Here is a 16,202-nt window from a genome sequence, read left to right as displayed (position 1 = left end):
TTTTAATTTAGACATATGGCATAGTAACAAACCATTTCAGCCCACAAGACTGTGCCGTCCTTTTTATATCCAATTAACCTACAGCCCCAGAATGTTTCGAATGGTGGGAGGAAACTGGAGGCCCTGGGGAAAACCCACACAGACACGGGGAGAACATACAAACTCCTTACAGATAGCGCGAGATTCAAACCACGGTCCTTGATTGCTGGTGCTATAAAGGCGTTGAGCTAACTGCTACATCAACCATGCCGCTGTTGGAGTGTTGTGAAAGCTCATTTGAGTGCACATTGATTGGGATGGCAATGTAGTTAGTAGAACTGCTGCCTCACAGTACCAGAGGGAGATTATATTAAAGAGCCATAAGGTAATATGCAGCTCTAGAAAACTCTGGTTAGACCACACTTTGAGCATGGTGTTCAGCTTATTGGTCTCATTCCAGGAAAGATATGGAATCTTTAGAGATGGTGCAGAAGAGGTGACAATAGAGGTATATACGATTATGAGGGGCCTAGATAGGGTGGACAGCCAGCACTTTTTCCTAGGGTGGCAGAGGAGGACATCCATTTAAGGTGAATGGAGGAAAGTTTAGTGGTGATGTCAGAGGCAAGTTTTTTTGCAGAGAGTAGTGGGTGCCTGGAATGCATTGCTGTAAGTGGTGGAGGCTGGTACAATAGGGTCATTTAAAAGACTCTTAGATAGATACAAGAATGCAAGAAAATTGAAGGATTATGGGTGTGAGGGAGGAAAGGATTAGGTCAGGTTATTCTTGCACTTATCTAAGAGTCTTTTGAATGACCCTATTGTACCAGCTTCCAGGCTCATAATTGAATCTGGGTCTGCGTAAAACAGAGAAGGTAGAACACTACAGCACAGTTCAGGCCCTTATTATCTTGTACATTCTCTGTTCTATGCAGACCCAGATTCGATTATGGGCTGGAAAGCTATTGCGTGGAAACACCCAACTGTTATCAGTGGAAAGGCTTTCAAACCCAAGAAATGAACACCAGAATAATATCTCATAACTAGAAGTAATTTCACATAATAATTCAGTCCCTTTGACCTGCCAACATGATCCAATACTCTCTTCACCAGCCCTCCTCCCATCAAAACAAAAATTCACGAGTGTGAGGTCATGCACCATGATATTAGTACCATGGAATCATAGAATCGTAGAACACTACATCAAAGGAACAGGCCCTTCAGCCCATCTAGTCTGACCAAACTATTGTTCTACCTAGTCCGAATGACCTGCACCTAGGCCATGGCTCTCCATACCCCTCTCATTCATGTATCTGTCCCAATTTTTCATAAATGTTGAAATTGAGCCCACATTCAGTACCTCCGCTGGCAGAGTAGAATTTCTGCCTGGCTCACAGCAAAAAGAATCTTACATTTGAATGTGATGTCATGTATGCACTCTGACAATAAATCTGCACTTTGTATTTTGAGTTCATTCCACACTTTCAGTCAGAAAAAGTGAGGCTCCAGCCGTCAGGAAGATCAGGACATCTAGAAGGTGTTTGCGGGAGGCTTAAGAATGGATATAGGACTGCCCCAAGTCAATGGATTGGGCAGTGTTTAAGAACGCAGCTCAGCATCTGAATGATTACACCAGGGCCATTACGGACTTTATTAAAGCAACTGCGGGCCAGTGTGACCCCTCCCCCCTCCCCACCAAATCATTCAGGGTTTGGCAACATCCCCGTGAATTTCCTCTGTACACTCTACAGTTTATCATCTGAATAACTGAATTATATTCTTCTCAATCATATTCCATCCAACTGGGACAGATGTACTTAAGGTGGCAGCATGAACCTTCTTCTCAGTAGGGAAGAGACCTCAATTATTTAAAATTCAAACCATGTACTCCTGACATTCCAACTTAGCCTGGTTGTGCTGGAAATACAAAATGCACAGGCACAGTTTTTCAAGATCATGAATATTTATCCTGAACAATTTTATACTGATGTTTTACATTAACACATGCAAAGAGCTATTGAGGCTGTCATGCTTTGAGAACTTATTTTTTAGTAGCATATCAAAGTTTGGGGAAATTATTTCTCCAGAAATGCAGCCTGAAAATTGTAAAGAAACATCCACTTTATTTATCCCTAGCTTGGAAACCAGGGGTAAAATCAGTGCTCAGTTCTTGAAGCAAGAATATGTAGAGAGCATAATATAAAACAGTTGTAGTTTTTGATGTAGTGGGTTTTGATCAGTGTCGACATAAACTATTACTTCATCATGTCTTTGAACAGTGCAGAGATAATAATGGTGGTTTAAAAAGAGTTTTGTTGTCTTCGAGACCAATCTACAAAGTCTGAGTGTCTTACTCTGTGATGTACATTAATGGCACACCACTCCTTTTCACTAAACCTTACATATGTCCAAACTCAATGGAAAATTAATGAGAAGTTTGATCTATGTGTTATATGATCAACATTTTGTTTTAAACCATTGTAATGCAGGAAGATAATTCCCTCATCTCAGACCATATAATTTGATTCCATCTGCTCATCTAGTTCATTCTCCCTATTGTTACATTATTCCCTTAGCTAACTGGATAGACAGAGACATAGGGCATTATTGCACAGTGCAGGCCCTTCAACCCACAATGTTGTGCTGACCTATGGAAACCAACTCCACAACAATCTAATCCTTCCCTACCTCACACTCATAACACTCTACTTTTTTGACATCCACGTGCCTATCTAAGTCTTTTAAATGTCCAATAGACCATAAGATATGGAAGAAGTAGCCATTCAGCCCATCGAGTCCTCTCCGTCATTTCATCCAGTCGCCAGAGCCACACTCCCTTCTTTTCCCCATAACCTTTGATACCTTGACTATTCAGATACCCATCAATCTCTGCCTTATATCCACCCAACGACTTGGTCTCCACAGCCACCCATGGTAGAAAATTCCAGAGGTTTACCACTCTCGGGCTAAAGAAATTGCTCTGCATCTCTATTTTCAATGGGTGCTTTTCATTCCTGAAATTGCACCCTCATGTCTTTGACTCCCCTATCAGGGCAAACAACTTTGACACATCTACTCTGCTGTCCAGGCCTTCAACATTCGAAATGCATCTATGAGGTGTTCCCCTCCTCACCCCCTCCACCGATTCTTCTGAACTCCAAGGAGTACAGTTCAAAAGTCATCATAAGTTTCTCGTGTGAATCTTCTCTGAACTCCCTCCAATATCAGCATATCCTTTCTTTAATAAGATGCCCAAACTGTACCCCATGTAGTCTCTATTGCACCAGCCTTCACCACCGGCCCCGACAATTCATTCCAGACACCCACCACTCACTGTGTTTAAAAAAAACTTATCTCAGTCATCTCTCCTAAAATTCCTCCACACTCCTTAAACAGATGCCCTCTGGTATCTGCTACAGTCACCGCAGGAAAAAGATCCTGGCTGTCCACATTATCTAAGCCCCTCCTAATATTATACACCTCTATTGGCACCTTTCATCCTTCGACACTCCAAAGACAAAAGCCTTAGCTCTGACTAGTCCCTCCACAGGTTGCTCCTTTCACTGAGCAGACTGCCTTGCTTTCAGAGGTCCAAAGCTGAGATGGAGTGATAGACAGCTGGGTAGTCTGCATTGTCCTTTCTCCACCAGCTTAATCACCTAAATATATAATCCAACTTTGGGGCTGTCGTATTCAGGAATCGACTAGCTCAAACCTGATTGGTTTGAATGTGACTGGCTCAAACTTGATTGGTTGTAAAAATGATTGTCTCAAAGATGATTCGCTGTGAAATTGACTGTCTCGGACCCGATAAAATTCTATTTGACTTTACCAGAAGTTTAAATTGAAGCTTTTGTATAAATTCTAGGAGTTTTGCAGCAAGTAACTCTCTGGGCAAAGAAAGACCAAGGTCCATCAGTCTATCAAGGTGTCATGTGACTCAACAACTGAGGAGCTGATGATCTCTGTCAATTCTTGTAAATCAACTCTAAACAATAAAACTGACAGTGACCCAAAGTCATGATAATCTAAACCTCTGTTTCTCTCTTTGATATTCCACCTACTCACTTTGTGCCTAAGATTACTTGACAATTTATCCCAAACCATTATTTTCTGATTAAACCCATGCAATTGAACTTGAACAAAGGAAAGGCTCACCATATCTGTTGTTACAGCTGTGATACTTCTTCAGTGGATGTCAGACTTATATCATAAAAAATCTGAACCTCAGTAGAGCCATTGTTACCCTGGCTGATAATTACTGTTAATGATGAGAGTTTATTGTTCCATGTACAATGTACAGATGCACTGACATTCCCACTTGCTGCAGCCACACATGTACGTAAGTTACAACGATAACTGAAGTAAATTACCATAATATGCCAGGTCAGAAAAACATAGATAATTTTAAAGAATAGATAAATAAATATTCACAGTTCCATTTAGAGCAATATAAAAGTGGTTTCAATAGTGCAGACAGATCTTTTGGTGGTCCCAGAGTAGTTTATGATTGGGGTGAGGGTAGTACATGGAGGTCTGTGGCTGTTGGATTAAATGTTTAATAGAAACATTAAAGGTGAAATGTTTAAAGGGAACATGAGGGGGAAATTCTCACAAAGAGAGAGGGGTGGGAGTGTGGAACACATTGCCAGCTGAAGTGGTGAATGCTGGCTCAATTTTGACATTTGTAAAATGTGAATAGATACATGAATGGGAGTGATATGGAGGGCTATAGACTGGGTGCAGGCCAATGGGATGGCTGAATGATGTTTCAGCACAGACTAGATGGGCTAAAGGGCCTGTTCCTCTGCTATGTTGTTCTATAGTTCCAACTATTCTTGGAAAATAATTTCTGCCTAAGTCTTTCCAAGTAACAAACACACACCTCAACATATTGTACTTTCTGATAATGTGGGTACATCCTCAGCCACTCATAAGATCATACCCTCAGTTCAATTGCCTTTCAGTGTCCTCTGCACCTCAATACCAACAGACAATTTTCTCTCAATTTTACAATAACCTCATTAATGCCCTCTGCAATCTTTGCATAGATGTAATGTTTGATATCAAGAAGCTAAGAGTACGCATGCTGACCACTACCCCAGCTAGTTCCTTTTTATGATAGGCCCACATTGCTTCGTTCACACAGGAAGGATCTTCTGGGTAGCAATGAAGTCCTGGTACTGGCAATGTTAAACAGCGAGAGTTCTCAAGCATATATGGGACATCCATGTGAGATGCCACCTCAAGAAATCAGCCAGCAGCATAAAGGACCCCCATCATAATTTATCTTTTTTTATTGGCAGCATGGTAGAAGCTGATTCCAGCCATTTAAACCCATGATGCCCAATTACACCCAAATTAACCTACAAACCTGGATGTTTTGGAGGATGGAAGGAAGCTGGAGCACCAGGGAAAAACCCACACAGACACAGGGAGAACGTACAAACTCCTTACAGACAGCGCTGGATTTGAACCCAGGTCACTGGCGTCACACTAACTACTACGCTAACCCTGCCACAACCTCTTCTCACTGCTACTTTCAGGCACGTACAGAAGCCTGAAGACCAGCTCCTTTCCAACAGCTATTGGGCTCATGAAATTCCCCTGGTTACACTAATCAGGGTCTGCTCATAACACCACAAAAGGACTGGCTGCACCAATGTAGCACTACTTTTTTTGCTCTGTGATATTCGTTAAGTATTTATCTTGTTGGATTGATTGTCTCTTAAATTCATTTAAGTATACAATTGTAATTGTTTTAGTACAAAATACCTGTTCGGCTGCAGCAACCAATTTCGGTGCAGATGTTTATTTTACTATATGTACAACAGTAAACTAATTACCATTTTCCTTTTTCCTGCAATTGGGTACAGTGCACAAATGTGCTGGAGAAACTCAACGGGTCATGCAGCATCCATAGGAAGTAGAGGGCAGCCTGGGCCCTTTGTCAGGAGAAACAGAATAGAAAGGTGGGGGCAGGAGGACCTCCAATTTCTGTTAACCTCTCCTTCACTCTTTTTCCCTATCCCCAACATCCTCCAGCTTCTCCTATCAGAGAGCTACCCTTCTTAGCCCTCTGGCCTCTTCTCCATCCCTTCTCAGCTTTCTTTCTCATCGACCCTCCCACCTGTATCCACATTACCACTTACCTGTTCACCCGTGCTCCTCCCCGTTCCTTCCTCCTCCTCCCCACCCCTCACCAACTTTTTATTCAGGTGCCTACCTGTTTTTCTACATTCCTGATGAAGGGCTCAGGCCTGAAATGTCAACTACCTTCAACGTCTTATGACGCTGTGTGACCTGCTGAGTTTCTTCAGCACCTTTGTGTATTGTACTCGTCCCCAGTGTCTGTAGACTTTCTTGTTTAACTCCTGCATTGGGTGACTCTCTGCCACTGTGTCAACTTCTGTAGGAGTTCATTAGGACCACTGAACAGGGTAAGTAATGAGATGTCTGAGATGTCTCTTCAACCAATCAAATTAAAAAATTCTTACTGAGTCGCACTGTGTAAAGTATATTTAAATTATATATAAATGGAGAAAAGGGAGTCAAAGACAAATAAAGAGACTGCAAGAGGCAAAGTAAATAGAAAACCCATTTTAAAACTAACAGAACATATTAGCTTCTGAATTATATTGATCCCTAAAAATTCATTCTTCCAAGATCACATTGAGAGAGACAAAAAGAAAACAAAATCTATTTTAAGTTTCTAAATCAACAACCAAAATTAGATTCAGTGAAGGAACAGAGGAAGTTGGAGAACAGTTTTCATATTTGTATGTTTAACTACACACCAAGTTCCGATGCCAAGAACCCTGGAAGCCTCGAAGGGAAATGCAGGCCAGTGCTTGAGGATATCACCACTGCTATTGTACTGCCATTCCAAATATACTACTCCCAGTGTTCCATTCCTTGAAATATAATACATCACCAGAGGGAACTAATGACAGAATCTTTCAATAAATATATTCCACAATTAAACTTGCTGATTAGGAATGACTCTTGTCGACTTCTCAGCAGCACTTACAAGAACATGAGTCAAGAAAGTTGGTTTGATATTTGTAAGGGCTGCCTCCTTGAGCCCTCTCCCCCCCATTTTTACCACAGAACAAATAGCAGTGTTGTTGCCAACCACAAAACCTGTTCTAGGGGAACAAGACACCGTGAGATCAGCATGGCAACATAATATAAAACAATTTCTTCAATTTCACCCTCTCCTTTAGAGCTGAGCTCTCCCACCAATCCTGGAAGTGCTCCATGGGTTGGGCAGCATCTGTAAATGTGGCTGCACCGTCAACCACGAGATCAAGACATGATGAATGAAATTGTGAACTACCTGGAAAGTGTGGGCCAGTTGGACTAAAGGGCTTTTCCCAGCTGACCACACCCACCACCGTCTACATCCTCCATCATCCAGTTCACCATCCACCACAACAGGTAACAGCAAGTCCCTTATCCCTGGCCCTACACCCAACCCCAGAACAGCAGGGCAACAAAGACACCTGCTATTTATCGACCACACACCTCCATTTACAACACAATGGTACCAAATAAACTAATCCCAAACTCCATAGCCTTTGTTTCAGCACCCTCTTCTGCAATTGGATCCATGGCCTTCTATCTCACAGGACACAATCAGTAAGGATAAGTAACAGCACCTCCTCCATGATCTCTTCAACCCTGGGTCCTACAAGATGGTACTCAGTCCTCTATTACACTCCTTGTACACTCACTGCGTGGCCAAACACAGCTCCAACTCCATCTGTAAATTCCTGGACAACTCCATCATCATGGGCAGGATCTCTGACAACATTGAAACAGAGTAGAGAAGGGAGACAGTAGGACTTTTGACTTGGTTCCAGGGCACCACAGTTGGCATAACTCTTAGAACAATGTCTTTATAGCACCAGCAATTGGAAGCAGGGTTTGAATCCCACGCTGTCTGTAAGGAGTTTGTATGTTCTCCCCATGTCTGCATAGGTTTTCCCTGGAGCTCTGGTTTCCTCTCACCATTAGAAATGTACCAGGGATGTAGGTTAATTGGGGGTAAATTGGGCGGCACGGACCCATGGGCTGAAATGGCCTATTACCATGCTGTATGTCTACATTTAAGTTTAAAAACCCCATTCACTCAATGTCAGCAACACCAAGGTGCTAGGCATAAACTCCCGGAGGAGGGGGAAAGCTCACTTCCCAGTCCATATCAATAATGCTGAGGTGAAGATAATTTACAGCTTTAAGTTCCCGGGGTAAACATCTCCAGAGATTTGTCCTGGTCCACCCATGTCGAAGCATCAGCCAAATAAGTGCACTAGTGCCTCGTCTTCATCAGAAGCCTGAGAAAATTTGGCATGTCACCTGCATCCTTCACTAACTTCCACAGGTGTCCAATGAAAGCATCCTTTTAGGGTGCATCACTGCATGGGTCAGGAACTGCTCTGCCCACAACCACAAGAAACTGCAGAAGGTTTTGAATGTGGCTCAGGCCATCACACACAACCCTTCCCCTCCATCAATTCCATCTGTAATTTCAGTTGCCTTATGAAAATAGCCAAAATATTAAAAGTCATCCCACCCCGGCCATGCTATCTTCATCCCCCCCATAGAACAGAAAATAGTACAGCACAATGTTCCGCCGACCTATGTAAACATACTCCCTATCTACCTAACACCCATAACCCTCTATACTTCTTACATCAATATGCCTGTTTAAGAGTCTTTTGAATGTTCCTATTGTACCAGCTTCCACCAATACCCCTGGCAATGCATTCCAGGCATTCACCACTCTCTGACCATAAATCTCACCTAAACTTTCCTCCACTCACCTAAACAGATGTTCTTCGTCTCCCTCCCATCTAGAAAATTCAGATGTGAGATTACACACCTCCAGATTCAAGGACAGTTTCTTTCCCACCATGACAAAAATAGGGGGAGTTGTGAATAGTAAGGAGGGTTTTCATGGACTACAGAAGGATTTGAACTGTTTGGAAAGGTGGGCTGAAAGGTGGCAGATGGAGTTTAATGTAGATAAATGTGAGATGCTTCATTTTGGGAAGAATAACCAAAATAGGACATATGCAGTGAAGGGGAGGGCATTGAGGAACAGGGGGATCTTGGAATAAAGGTTCAGCATTCCTTGAAGGTGGATTCTCATGCAGATATGGTGGTAAAGAAGGTTTTTAGTGTGCTGGCCTTTATAAATCATAGCATAGAATATAGGAGCTGGGAGGTGATGTTGAAACTACTTAAGGCATTGTTGAGGCCAAGTTTAGAGTATTGTGTGCAGTTCTGGTCTCCATATTATAGGAAGAATATAGATAAGGTAGAGAGGGTGCAAAGGAGGTTTACAAAAATGTTTCCTGGATTGCACTATCTTGAATACAGAGAAAGATTGAGTAGACTGGGACTTTGCTCACTGGGGCGTAGAAGGTGAGAGGGGATTTGATAGAGGTATATAAAATTATGAAGGGAATAGATAGAGTAGATGTGAATAGGCTCTTTCCCCTGAGGGTAGGGGAGATTGGAGCAAGGGGTTATAAATTAAAGGTTAGGGAGAAAAACTTTAGGAGTAATATAAGAGGATGCTTCTTCACTCAGAGAGTGGTGGCTGAGTGAAATGATCTACTGGAAGAAGTAGTTGTGGCAGGGTCAGTTCTGTCATTTAAAAGGAGGCTAGGTGATTACATGGATGTGAGGGGGTTGGAGGGTTATGGGCATGGGAGTGGGTAGGTGGAACTAGTGGAGTTTCACGTAAATTAGTGCGACTAGAAGGGTCGATATGACCTCTTTCCATACTGTAAATTGTTATATGGTTTTATGGTTTATATTATCAGATTCCTGAATGAGCCCTAAAAAATCCTTCTGATGTGATAGAAATCACCTTCATAAAACTTTACAATGCACACAGCACTTTTTAAAATTGTGCACAAAAGGAAAAAGATAAGCGAGCCCACGAGTTTCTCCAAACAATTTGAACTTCCAACAGGTTGAGGTTTATTTCTTGGCTCCTTTTCCTTCTTGTTCTCTCTTTCACAGTTTGGGAATGTCAATACCCAGGAGTCCAGAGGGCTTCAGAAGAGAACAAACATAGCCAGGTCCATCACAGGCTCTGGCCAGCCATCCACTGAATACATCTCAAGATGGCACCCAGCATCATAAAAAACCCCTTCACCCTGGTCACAACCACTTCTCACTGCCACCTTCGAGTTTAAGGTACAGAATCCTGAAGACCATCATCTCCAGATTCAAGAACAGCTTCAGATTCAGGTTTATTGTCATGTTACAAAATTTGTCATTTTGTGGCAGCAGTATTCCTTCTAACAGTTATCAGGTTCTTGAACCTCCCCTTGTTACACAAATCAGGGACTGCTCCAATGCCACAAAAGGACAGTCTACACTTGCTATCACTTATTTTAGCCACTTGCATAACAGTGAATATTTATTATCTTTCTTTTTTGCATTTATTTTAAATAGTAGATGTTTTTAATTGTTTTTTTTTATAGATGTCTTGGGCTGCAGGAAGCAAGAATTTCGGTGCAATTGAACATTGTACAATGTGTAAGACAATAAATCTGTCATCGTCCCCTTGATTCCTTTAGCCTTGACGTAGTGGCTGTACATCCACAGATTTGTGTAGCAGGGAAGTCCAAAGAAGCTTAGCCCCCTTAAAGAAGACATTTCTCCTTCCAACTTGCTGTCCTCTAATCCTGAAATGAGGAGACGGGAGAAAGAGTCTCTCGGCATCATCGAGTAGTAACAATAACGTCTGCATCCCAGCAACTCTCCACAGATCAGGGATAGAATGATATGCCTCATTGCTTTCCTTCCTCTCTGATACGTGGAATTAGTAATCAAACAGACCAAGATTTTAACTATGTTGATTTCAGACTGAAGTCCCCTTAGTTAGATCTAATCATTCATTAGTATCACCAGGCGCTGTGCCACAAAACAAGATTATTACTTCAATGTACAAGCAACTGAATTATGATTAACTAAAAGAACTCAGAAGCATTTCCAAATCAGACTTGAGCTTCATTTACTTCCACTTGGCCTGTAGCCATAATTACAGGAGTCTATAGACATGGGATGTTTTGACCTCATAAAAGCTTTGATGCTGTCATTTAAGAGGAATAAAGGAGTGTTCTAATCAAGATGTCTGCCCTTAGAGATTCGACAGCATCTGTACCCACTGTTTGGAAGCAGAGATCTGAATCAGTGGGGACACATCAGAAAAATTTCAGTCCAGATTGGTGCCAATCATGTCTGCATCATTGCCCAAACACAGTAATCGAGTCACACATAGAACAGACCTTTCAGCCCTGCTTGTCTCTGCTGTCCAAGTTAGCATTCTACAGTTTCCTCTGGCAGCTTGCTCCAGATATGGACCACCCTCTGAGTGAAAATGTTGTCCCTCAGATCTCGCCTCACTCTTTCCTAACTCACCTTAAATCTATCCCCTCTAGTTCTAGAATCATCTAACCTGGGGAAAAAGACTATGAGCATTCAGTGTTTCCATGCCCCTTGTGATTTTATGAACTTCTAAAAGATCATCTATAGCTTCCTCTGCTCCAGGGAATAAAGATCCAGCCTGTCCAACCTTTCCCAAAAACTCAATCCCTCCTGTCCTGGCAACCTCATGGTGAATCTCCTCTGCAGACCTTTCAGCTTATTGATGTCCTTTCCATCGTTAGGAGATCGGAAATGTGCACAGTGTGGTCTCACCAATCCCTAACCCTAACCCTGCCCAATGAGCTCTAGCATACCAAACACCTCCTTCACGCTTCCCCCTGTCCAGTTGTCATTACCTTCAGGGAACCACACACCTGTATTCCTCAGCTCTCTGTTCTGCGACACTCACTAAGGCCCCACCATTCACCTGCTTCAGCTTTGCTCAGTCCATCTTATTGCTACACCTCAGCTTCTACAAACCCACTGAATGCAGATAATGTTCAGGTGAAGTGGGAAGCTCTTCATCCTGATTCACAACCAGCTCAGGACAAGGATCCCGGCACTTCAACCTTGGGTTACACAGACAATATTTGGAGTCATTTGGAGACTGATCTCCTGCTACCCAAAACTCATTCAGTGCACAAATGTGTGGACTTCGAACTTGCAAGAATGGTACAACATTGCCTTCTGACAATAAAAGCAGACAACAAAAAACTTGGAAAATGGGCATCACTTATCATATCCCAGGAACAAGTCCCAGTGGAGACATGCATCAAAGATGGAATTTGTTATCGCCTTTAATGTGCCAGCATTACCTTTGTCCAGTTGAGAAAAAGAGAGGTTGAAGATTAGGACGTTAAACCTGACCCAAAACTCATGATCTACCAGGAAGTAGTGACTCCTGCCTTGTCATACACAGCGGAGACATGGAATCCCAACTGCAGGCATCTCAAAGTACCGAGAGGTAGCACCAAGAATCCTCCAAACCAACGACCACCAAGCATCCTCACCCAGGCTAAGATCTCCAATCCTGAGGTACCAACTCTACTCATTTGGCTCCATTATTAGGCCACGAAGTGTGGATACTTGAAAACAGACTCCTGAAACACACTCCACCCAAATCTGGGCTCCATCACTCTAGGCGATTATCACTCATCTCCAGCTTTCCACTGGGCTTTCGCAGGAGTTCTGGTCTGTCACTGTTTGACCCACAGAGATTATGACAGCTGAATTAAATTGTTTATTGTCTGTACCAAGACACAGTGAAAATTCTATCCAGGAAAGTCAACCCCATATTTAAGTAAAGCAGGCAATGCAAAAATAAGAGTATTGCACCACCAAGGCTAAAACAGTGATGCGATGAGGCGGTGCTTGTGAGATTAAGAAATCATCATTTGCTAATGAGGGATCCGTTCAAGTTTGTTTATTTATCATCCAATTGTACCAGTATAGCCTGAAAAATCAGTGTTTTGAGTCTGATAGCAGCAGGAAAGGAACTGTCCTTGAACAGTTTGGAGGTTTGCATTTTCAAGCTTGTGTATCTTCTGCCTGACAGGAGGGGGGAGGAGAGAGTGTGACCAGGGTGCAATGGGTTCTTTCATATGTTGGCAACTTTTCCAAAACAGAGTCAATGGAGGTGGGGTGGGGGGGTGGGGGTGGGGGAGGGGGTGGTGGGTGACAGCCTTACCTGCATTCACAACTTTCTGTGGCTTCTTGTGGATTGGGGTGGTGCAGTTCCTGTACCAAGTTGGGATACATCTGGACAGGATACTTTCGATGGAGTGTCTGTAAATATGGTGGTTTCCTTTACATTCATTTGCATTAATTTGCTTCAAAGTGTAACCAGTCAAGGTAACAACATCAAAAATCAACATGTAAAGGTAGGTTTTGTGGAAAACCAAGTGTGTTTAATTTTAAAAAGGAAACACAAAACAGCTTGAGTTCCTTCTTCCATCCAATCCTTCCTGAGTTTGTATGTACCTGTCCCCAGAGACTGATCATTAAAGCAGGGAAATTACTGTGAATAACAGTAGCTATTACTATTCAATCACCCATCTATTTACTCCATGTGGAAATCACTGCTGCTTCTGTGTTTGCGTGCGGGACATTTGAAAGACAGCCTGTTCCGGCAATAGTGAGCAAAGACCAGGCCACAATCTGAGAACCTCTTCAAACGAGGAGCTTGCGGGAACCCGAGTGGTCTGTGAGGCTGACTGCACTTCATCGAGTTGACAGATGTGGTTGTCAGACATTTAGCCAATTACACGTGTGTTAATCAACTCACTTTTAGATTTGGTTCCTTTTCATAGAAGCGCAGCTGGCCTTTGGAATGTTGCATTGCTTCAGACAGCAAAGTCTCCGACTGCAGCCACTGCGCGCTGCTCAGCCCCAAGAGAGGTGGAAAACGTGGCTGGGATTGGAGGCAACATCACACTCACCCTGTGACACTTGACTGTCTGGCAGGAGTTTGTCTTCCCATGGAGAGCCCTCTTGATTGTGGCTGGATGCTGTGCAGGCAGTAAACACAATACAATGAGACCAACCAGGCAGGTGAATGGAGGGACAACAGCGACCACACTTCCTGAGGAGGGCAAGACTACCAGCTCCCGTCTTCACAACATTTTACAGGAACACAAATGAGAGTGTCCAGTCTGGCTACGACATTGTATGCTACAGTAGCTGCGAGGCATCGGACGGGAAGTCAATACAGGGGATCCATAAAACAGCTGAGAAGATCACTGGGCTCCCCCCTCTCCCTTTCCTCCATTGATGATATTCACCAGGAGATTCGCTTCATTAGGGCTTAAAGAATTATTGATGATCCCTACCAACCATCACGCAGGATCATTGACCCACTTACATCAAGGAAGTGGTACAGGAGCATCAAAATCAGGACTGCCAGGCTGGAAAATAGCTCCTTCCTGCAGGCTGTGAGATTTATGAACATGATCCTATAGCCAAGTAAATCATCCTAAAATATTTATATATATTTACTTTAACATACACATACAGGCTGCTTCATCTGGTTGAATATGTGAAGTCAGATGACAATAAAATTGAACTTGAACATGATCGCTGTTAATTCTCAGATCCATTCTCTCAGAAAGAGTTTGGGCACTGAATGTCATGTTACTCACTCTTAGCAGTTCCTTGTACCCACTCCCCCACTGTCAGCAGCCTCCTGAACATCTCCCCCTCCCCTGCCCCTTCCTAGCATTATCAGAATACAGACTGGAATGTTACACTGCAGTTAGCAACTGATGGGCTCTCAAATTCGTGGTTCTTCAATAACAAACTCCATCACGGTGGGAAATGCAGGAGATGCCGATGCTGGGATCTTGAGTGAACAGATCAGATACTTTTCATTGTCATGTAATAAAACAGAAATGTAATGTTACACAAAATTGCATTTAGTCTGCCACAAGTCAGACAAAGTTTCACTATTAGCAATGTCCAGCACTTCTTACAGTTACAGAGAAGCAAAACAGAATCCTCCCAGAGGCACTGAGTGTCTGTAGATTCCCGCAGCCTCTGCAGCCACACAAGATTCCAGTTCAGTTCAAACCATTGGCAAGCCAAGCTCAGATTCAACCTATGAGACGATAAAGAAGCCTGGACCTTTGGGAGCACTTCTTGCCCTCAGCACCCTCGATACCTGGTTCTCATGATTCAATCTCCAGCAGCCCGCAGTCTAGTGTGAATCCTTTCATCTCGTCACCAGCAGCTCACAGTCTATGTGGGTTCTTCGCCCACTGATCGCCACCGTCCTTAGGGTCATCTCCTCTGCCCTATCAGAGTCTACAATTCCTGAGGCTGCTGCCGAACACAGGCACTGCCATTTTGGGCCCATAGCCTGAGGTTGCAAGCTTTTAAACAAAACACTTTTGGCTCCTTTAACTGGCTGTTTAAAGTCTGTGTGGAGCTGTCGTCAGTTACACTGAGTAGTAGGACCCTGCAGGGGAGTGCTCTCTCTCCACTCCATGCTCTCCCCTGGTCCGAACCAGCGGCAGCACTGCTGTTACAGCAGCTCTGGCAGTGCATTTCTCCAATTACAAGTAAAAGCAGACAATCCCAGAAACTCTCAGCTGGTCAGGCAACATCTGTGGGGAGAGAGAAAAGTTAATGTTTCAGCTTGAATGTTTGGTCTTATGACTTGAACCATTGTCCCTGCATCTCTCTCCATAGTTGCTGGCAGACCTGTTGGGTGTTTCCAAAATTATTTTAAAAACAGTAATTAATGAATTTTACACCATGGTAGAAGGACCTTCTGACCCATGAAATCCAAGCCACCGAATTACACCCGTTTGACCTACCAACCCCATACATCTTTGGAACATGGTAGGAAACTGGAGCACCCAGGAAAACCCATAGAGGTCATTGGAGAATGTCTAACTCCTCACAGACAGCAGCAGATTCGAACCCAGGTTGTTGGTGCTATGATAGCTTTGTGCTAAACTCTGCACTAACCATGCTGCTCAATGTTTTGTTTTTTACAGACTTCCCCCATCTATAGCTCATTGAGTTCCAAATCGCCCTGTGGATTTCATATATAAAACCAAAAACAATTGTTGGAGATTGTTAGTTGGAACTCTGCAAGCAGGTCATCTGGGTAACCCAGCCAGCGAAGGTTGTTTAATTCACAAACTGCAGCAGAGTATGTTTCAATGAACAAAGAAGCGGGGACACTTGTGGTTCACCTTCACTATCTACAGGAAGTGCCTGCAACATCTTCTTTTGGTTTAACATTCATCACGCCAAGCTGTGTGCACCAT

The 16,202-nt window shown here is 43.2% G+C and overlaps 1 long non-coding RNA gene across 1 annotated transcript in view; it reads left to right on the top strand.

Moving 5' to 3' along the window:
* The window catches only part of LOC138752681 (uncharacterized), an 86,559-nt gene extending 76,336 nt beyond the window's left edge, over window positions 1–10,223 (top strand). The window contains exons 3-4 of the long non-coding RNA XR_011350831.1: window positions 7,206–7,419; window positions 10,018–10,223. This is a non-coding gene — a long non-coding RNA (uncharacterized lncRNA). The remainder of the gene's footprint in view (window positions 1–7,205; window positions 7,420–10,017) is intronic.
* The last annotated feature ends 5,979 nt before the right edge of the window (window positions 10,224–16,202 follow it).

The sequence above is a fragment of the Narcine bancroftii genome, chromosome 2 (genome assembly GCF_036971445.1).
Source record: "Narcine bancroftii isolate sNarBan1 chromosome 2, sNarBan1.hap1, whole genome shotgun sequence".
NCBI lineage: Eukaryota > Metazoa > Chordata > Chondrichthyes > Torpediniformes > Narcinidae > Narcine > Narcine bancroftii.
This window is presented reverse-complemented; position numbering and strand designations above follow the sequence as displayed.